At 50.2% G+C, this 8,035-nt stretch overlaps 1 pseudogene; it reads left to right on the top strand.

The window, feature by feature from the left end:
- The first annotated feature begins 1,936 nt into the window (after positions 1 to 1,936).
- On the top strand, positions 1,937 to 6,503 carry LOC124028323 (annotated as a pseudogene).
- Positions 6,504 to 8,035: the final 1,532 nt, after the last annotated feature.

The raw sequence follows: 8,035 nt of genomic DNA, 5'->3' as shown, positions 1-8,035 counted from the left end.
GAAGACCTCAGGCTTTATGAGTCTAATGTGTAATTACTGGTCAGGTTATTAATGTTGTTGTCCTCAGGGAGAGAAGACCTCAGGCTTTATGAGTCTAATGTGTAATTACTGGTCAGGTTATTAATGTTGTTGTCCTCAGGGAGAGAAGACCTCAGGCTTTATGAGTCTAATGTGTAATTACTGGTCAGGTTATTAATGTAGAAGACCTCAGACTTTATTTGTCTAATGTGTAACTACTGGTCAGGTTATTAATGTTGTTGTCCTCAGGGAGAGAACACCTCAGGCTTTATGAGTCTAATGTGTAATTACTGGTCAGGTTATTAATGTTGTAGTCCTCAGGGAGAGAAGACCTCAGGCTTTATGAGTCTAATGTGTAATTACTGGTCAGGTTATTAATATATTTTCTTTCAACAGATGAGTCTGGGAGTAACAGAGTTGAAATGATGGAGATGCAACCTTTACTGGGTCCTGGATCAGAGACGGAGAGAGGAGGAAGACAGGCTGTTGATGCTCTAGAAGACCAGGAGAGAGAGGGGGGTAGACAGGCTGTTGATGCTCTAGAAGACCAGGAGAGAGAGGAGGGGAGACAGGCTGTTGATGCTCTAGAAGACCAGGAGAGAGAGGAGGACAGACAGGCTGTTGATGCTCTAGAAGACCAGGAGAGAGAGGAGGGAAGACAGGCTGTTGATGCTCTAGAAGACCAGGAGAGAGAGGAGGGAAGACAGGCTGTTGATGCTCTAGAAGACCAGGAGAGAGAGGAGGGAACACAGGCTGTTGATGCTCTAGAAGACCAGGAGAGAGAGTAGGGAAGACAGGCTGGTGATGCTCTAGAGGACTTCGGAAGAGTTAGTGTGTTGAGGGGGAGGTGTCCCGTCCTATCAGACCGGTGGCATGGTGAAACGAGCAGACAGGGGTCAAAGTGTGTGGGAATGGGGTATATATATGTATATGTGTTGAGGGGGAGGTGTCCCATCCTATGGGAATGGGAATGGGGTATATATATGTATATGTGTTGAGGGGGAGGTGTCCCATCCTGTGGGAATGGGAATGGGGTATATATATGTATATGTGTTGAGGGGGAGGTGTCCCATCCTGTGGGAATGGGAATGGGGTATATATATGTATATGTGTTGAGGGGGAGGTGTCCCATCCTGTGGGAATGGGGGAATGTGGCTTTTTTTAAATGAGTGTAGACGGTGATGTCAAGGGGCTCTATTTAATTTATTTCTTAGAGGAACAAGACTAATGAAGAGAATTGAATGTAGATCTTTTTTTGCCTCTTCACCTCCCTTATCTCGCCTCATTTGCTCACATCCTATATAGACTTATTTTTCTACTGTATTATTGACTGTATGTTTTGTTTTACTCCATGTTGTTATATATGTGTCGAACTGCTTTGCTTTATCTTGGTCAGTTGTAAATGAGAACTTGTTCTGGTTAAATAAAAGGTGAAATAAAATAAGAAATAAAATAAAAAGACCGACCACGTCGGTGAACTGCCCCTCACTCCAGTCCGGTAGGTGGCGCTGTATAAAAACACACCTAACAGTTGGACGCGATCCGCCAGGAAGAAAGTCCCCCGAGTCTGTAGTTGGTTCAACCCTCCCGGGTCTCAGAGGAATGAGAAATGCGTGGTGCTCATAACTAGAGCTGTTGTTTTAAATAAAAAATATTTTTAAACGAGTTTTACTTATATAATAACGATTTAAAAATAAAAAATAAAAAAAAGCTTCCGTTAAAAATCATATGGACAAGACAAGACCGTAAGAATATTATTTAAAAATAAATATTTTTTTAACGAGTTTTAAGTATATAATAACGATTTTTTTAAAATAAATAAAAAAGCTTCCGTTAAAAAATGTAAAAATCATATGGACAAGATAAGACCGTAAGAATATTATTTTTTTTAAATAATAATTTTTTAACCGATTTTGCCTCGTCACTTCCGGCTGTTGCTGAACCTGGTTGCTAACCAGTTAGCCATGCCAACTATCTAGCCCGTATTCACACGAAAATAGTCAAAATAACAGGACGGGAATAACGCAACGACTAAACTAATAGACGCAGATTCATTCCGTGTCATTTAACTCGTTAAAATTAGTATACATTTACTACTTTGAATCGTCGACTTTTTTTATTTTGTTGGGAAAACAACCCGTTTTAAGTGAGCTAAAGTTGTTAGCCACATCACAACATACCGTGAGGACGGTCACCGGGAGCCTCCCGGTCCCCGCGTCTACAAACGGACAATTATGGAAGTGAAATAACTATAATACAACCAACTCCTACATTTTATATTTATATATTATATATATATCAAATAAAAACATGTCAGCCAGTGGTTTCTCCGACCTGCGGGAAAAGCTGACGTCCATGACTCCTCACCGGGACAATTACAAAAACAGAGTTACCGATAAGGACGACAGTTACAAAAATAGGAAAGTTAAAGTTACCGACGGAGGTAGTAGTAACGGGAAGGGCCGGAAGCGGAAGCACCGAGATTCCTCCGAGGATGATGTCCAGCCTGTGGAGTCCCGTGAGCAGGTATGATGACCCTGCTGTTGACACTGAACTTCTCTGAGATGAATCCAATTCAAAGTATGAATCAATATTTCTGTCTTTTCCCCCACTTTCTCTCTCTCTCTCTCTCTCTCTCTCCATCTCTCTTCCTCTCTCTCCATCTCTCTCCCTCCATCTCTCTCTCTCTCTCCATCTCTCCCTCCATCTCTCTCTCTCTCTCCATCTCTCTCTCCATCTCTCTCCATCTCTCTCTCTCCATCTCTCTCTCCATCTCTCCCTCTCCATCTCTCTCTCCATCTCTCTCTCCATCTCTCCATCTCTCTCTCCATCTCTCTCCATCTCTCTCTCCATCTCTCTCTCCATCTCTCTCCATCTCTCCCTCCCTCCATCTCTCTCCATCTCCCTCCAGGAGGCGAGGCGTGTCCAGAGTGGCATTGTTCAGGTAGAGGTCTTCTCTAAAGAGGACTGTGATGTCATTGAGGGCAAGATAAATGAGGTGGTTGCTAACGGAGAAGCGGGGCTTTACCGGGAACACACCGTAGATCGGGCACCGCTACGAAACAAATATTTCTTTGGAGAGGTGAGGTCACGCACCTGTTGTTCCTCTCTTGGTCTCTACCCCCCCATCACCTCTCTGTCTCTACCCCCCATCTTCCTCTCTGTCTCTACCCCCATCTTCCTCTCCTCGCCTCTCTTTTGCTCTGTCTCTAAACCCCTCTCTTCCTCCCTATATCTGTCTCTAAACCCCTCTCTTCCTCCCTCTCTCTGTCTCTAAACCCCTCTCTTCCTCCCTATCTCTGTCTCTAAACCCCTCTCTTCCTCCCTCTCTCTGTCTCTAAACCCCTCTCTTCCTCCCTCTCTCTGTCTCTAAACCCCTCTCTTCCTCCCTCTCTCTCACCTCGTCTCGTCTTCCAGGGCTATACATACGGGGCCCAGCTGGAGAAGAGAGGACCTGGTCAGGAGAGATTGTATCCTAAAGGAGAGGTGGACGACATCCCGACCTGGGTTCATGACCTCGTCATCACTAAACTGGTCGCCAGCGGGGTCGTACCTGAAGGTAATAACTTTTAACCTCTAACATCCTGCTCGTTACCCCAGCCCACTTCCTGTCTCAGATTTGACCTTAACGTGCTCCAGCCCACTTCCTGTCTCCAGCCCACTTCCTGTCTCCAGCCCACTTCCTGTCTCCAGCCCACTTCCTGTCTCCAGCCCACTTCCTGTCTCCAGCCCACTTCCTGTCTCCAGGAAAAGCCTGTTGTTGATGTTGTTTTTGTCCTGTAGGTTTTGTGAACTCAGCGGTGATCAACGACTACCAACCAGGCGGCTGCATCGTGTCACATGTCGACCCGCTCCACATCTTCGCCCGGCCAATCGTATCCGTGTCCTTCTTCTCAGACTCGGCCCTCTGCTTCGGCTGCCGCTTCCAGTTTAAACCAATCAGAGTGTCCGAGCCCGTCCTGGAGCTTCCTGTCAGGAGAGGAAGTGTTACTGTCCTCAGGTAGGCGAGGGAGGTGGAGAGAGAGAGAGAGAGTGTGAGAGGGAGAGGTGTGATGTCATAGTGTTCTCTCTCCTCTCAGTGGCTACGCGGCTGATGACATCACCCACTGTATCCGCCCCCAGGACATCAAGGAGAGACGAGCCGTCATCATCCTCAGGAAGTATGTCTGTCACCATGACAACCAAGAGTTAGCCAGTTGACTGTGGCGTCAGGCTATTGCACTAACTCTCTCTCTGTGTGTGTGTGTGTGTGTGTGTGTGTGTGTGTGTGTGTGTGTGTGTGTGTGTGTGTGTGTGTGTGTGTGTGTGTGTGTGTGTGTGTGTGTGTGTGTGTGTGTGTGTGTGTGTGTGTAGGACGAGACCAGATGCTCCCCGTGTAGACCAGAGCCCCCTCCCCTAACCCCTCCCCCTGAGAGACACGCCCTCTGAAGGCCAAACGCTCTCACCGCAGAGCTGACCCAGACGCTGCACACAGGTACTCACACACAGGACCAGAGCCCCTCCCTAACTCCTCCTACCTGAGATACAGGACCAGAGCCCCTCCCCTAACTCCTCCTACCTGAGATACAGGACTAGAGCCCCTCCCTAACTCCTCCTACCTGAGATACAGGTAGTCACACACTGGACCAGAGCCCCTCCCCTAACTCCTCCTACCTGAGATACAGGACTAGAGCCCCTCCCCCTAACTCCTCCTACCTGAGATACAGGTAGTCACACACTGACCAGAGCCTCTCCCCTAACTCCTCCTACCTGAGATACAGGACCAGAGCCCCTCCCCTAACTCCTCCTACCTGAGATACAGGACCAGAGCCCTCCCTAACTCCTCCTACCTGAGATACAGGACTAGAGCCCCTCCCCTAACTCCTCCTACCTGAGATACAGGACCAGAGCCCCTCCCTAACTCCTCCTACCTGAGATACAGGACTAGAGCCCCTCCCATAACTCCTCCCTCCCCTAACTCCTCCTACCTGAGATACAGGACTAGAGCCCCTCCCCTAACTCCTCCTACCTGAGATACAGGACCAGAGCCCCTCCCCTAACTCCTCCTACCTGAGATACAGGACTAGAGCCCCTCCCCTAACTCCTCCTACCTGAGATACAGGTAGTCACACACTGGACCAGAGCCTCTCCCCTAACTCCTCCTACCTGAGATACAGGACCAGAGCCCCTCCCCTAACTCCTACCTGAGACACAGGACCAGAGCCCCCTCCCCTAACTCCTACCTGAGATACAGGACCAGAGCCCCTCCCCTAACTCCTCCTACCTGAGATACAGGACTAGAGCCCCTCCCCTAACTCCTCCTACCTGAGATACAGGTACTCACACACTGGGAGACATACACTCACACACAGGACCAGAGCCCCTCCCCTAACTCCTCCTACCTGAGATACAGGACCAGAGCCCCTCAACTAACTCCTCCTACCTGAGACAGGTAGTCACACACAGGACCAGAGCCCCTCCCCTAACTCCTCCTACCTGAGATACAGGACCAGAGCCCCTCCCCTAACTCCTCCTACCTGAGATACAGGACTAGAGCCCCTCCCCTAACTCCTCCCTACCTGAGATACAGGTATCACGCAGGACCAGAGCCCCTCCCCTAACTCCTCCTACCTGAGATACAGGACCAGAGCCCCTCCCCTAACTCCTCCTACCTGAGATACAGGACCAGAGCCCCTCCCCAACTCCTCCTCCCTGAGATACAGGACCAGAGCCCCTCCCCTAACTCCTCCTACCTGAGATACAGGTAGTCACACACAGGACCAGAGCCCCTCCCCCCTAACTCCTCCTACCTGAGATACAGGTAGTCACACACAGGACCAGAGCCCCTCCCCCTAACTCCTCCTACCTGAGATACAGGACTAGAGCCCCTCCCCTAACTCCTCCTACCTGAGATACAGGACTAGAGCCCCTCCCCTAACTCCTCCTACCTGAGATACAGGACCAGAGCCCCTCCCAACTCCTCCTACCTGAGATACAGGACCAGAGCCCCTCCCCCTAACTCCTCCTACCTGAGATACAGGACCAGAGCCCCTCCCCTAACTCCTCCTACCTGAGATACAGGACCAGAGCCCTCCCTAACTCCTCCTACCTGAGATACAGGACCAGAGCCCCTCCCCTAACTCCTCCTACCTGAGATACAGGACTAGAGCCCCTCCCCCCATAACTCTTCTTCTCTCTCTGTCAGACCGAGGGTTCTGGAGATGGATAAGGAGGAGAATCGTCACTCCTCCTCTTCGTCCCGCCTTCATCGCCGTAGCAACAGCTCCGAGAACTACCGGAGACGGAGCCAAGACGGCGACGTGTCACGCAAGGTCAAGATGCGGCGTCACTGAACACCGGACTGGATGGGCTCAGAGAACGAGAGTGTGTGTGTGTGTGTGTGTGTGTGTGTGTGTGTGAGGGCGTTGGATCGTCAGTCTGTTAAACCCGCCCCCCCTGCATGCTCAGATGGATGGAACACGCCACGAGGCTGTCAGCCAATCAGAGACTGGCCTGAGGACATGGGGCGGGGGATACATTAAGACTGTGGGAAGTTCTGTTGTTTGCTACGTTACCACCCCCCTGTTGCTACGCTGCCCCCCCTGTTGCTACGCTGCCCCCCTGTTGCTACGTAAACAGTGTTTCTGTAGTGACTAGTCCAAGACCTTATTTTTCATTGTGTATCCCCAACCCCCCTCCATTATAGAGAGGTAGTATCTGTTCCTGGGTCAGTGATCTACCCTGTCACCCCTCCATTATAGAGAGGTAGTATCTGTTCCTGGGTCAGTGATCTACCCTGTCACCCTCCATTATAGAGAGGTAGTATCTGTTCCTGGGTCAGTGATCTACCCTGTCACCCTCCATTATAGAGAGGTAGTATCTGTTCCTGGGTCAGTGATCTACCCCTGTCACCCCCTCCATTATAGGGAGGTAGTATCTGTTCCTGGGTCAGTGATCTACCCTGTCACCCCCCCATTATAGAGAGGTAGTATCTGTTCCTGGGTCAGTGATCTACCCTGTCACCCCCTCCTCCATTATAGGGGAGGTAGTATCTGTTCCTGGGTCAGCGATCTACCCTGTCACCCCTCCATTATAGAGAGGTAGTATCTGTTCCTGGGTCAGTGATCTACCCTGTCACCCCCTCCATTATAGGGAGTAGTATCTGTTCCTGGGTCAGTGATCTACCCTGTCACCCCCTCCATTATAGGGAGGTAGTATCTGTTCCTGGGTCAGTGATCTACCCTGTCACCCCCTCCATTATAGGGAGGTAGTATCTGTTCCTGGGTCAGTGATCTACCCTGTCACCCCTCCATTATAGGGAGGTAGTATCTGTTCCTGGGTCAGTGATCTACCCTGTCACCCCCTCCATTATAGAGAGGTAGTATCTGTTCCTGGGTCAGTGATCTACCCTGTCACCCCCCTCCATTATAGGGAGGTAGTATCTGTTCCTGGGTCAGTGGATTCACCCTGTCACCCCCTCCATTATAGGGAGGTAGTATCTGTTCCTGGGTCAGTGATCTACCCTGTCACCCCCCTCCATTATAGAGAGGTAGTATCTGTTCCTGGGTCAGTGATCTACCCTGTCACCCCCCTCCATTATAGGGAGGTAGTATCTGTTCCTGGGTCAGTGATCTACCCTGTCACCCCCCTCCATTATAGGGAGGTAGTATCTGTTCCTGGGTCAGTGATCTACCCTGTCACCCTGAACCATTATAGGGAGGTAGTATCTGTTCCTGGGTCAGTGATCTACCCTGTCACCCCCCTCCATTATAGAGAGGTAGTATCTGTTCCTGGGTCAGTGATCTACCCTGTCACCCCCCTCCATTATAGAGAGGTAGTATCTGTTCCTGGGTCAGTGATCTACCCTGTCACCCCCCTCCATTATAGAGAGGTAGTATCTGTTCCTGGGTCAGTGATCTACCCTGTCACCCCCCTCCATTATAGGGAGGTAGTAACGCCTTGGACCAGAGCTACATCTTCCTCTAGTTTCTCTAAGCCCCTCCCCCCTCCTCCGTCTGCCTGGGGGGACAGTAGTAGC

This window comes from Oncorhynchus gorbuscha, unplaced genomic scaffold, assembly GCF_021184085.1.
Source record: "Oncorhynchus gorbuscha isolate QuinsamMale2020 ecotype Even-year unplaced genomic scaffold, OgorEven_v1.0 Un_scaffold_4031, whole genome shotgun sequence".
NCBI lineage: Eukaryota > Metazoa > Chordata > Actinopteri > Salmoniformes > Salmonidae > Oncorhynchus > Oncorhynchus gorbuscha.
The sequence above is the reverse complement of the archived record's forward strand: the minus strand, read 5'-3'. Positions and strand labels throughout refer to the sequence as shown.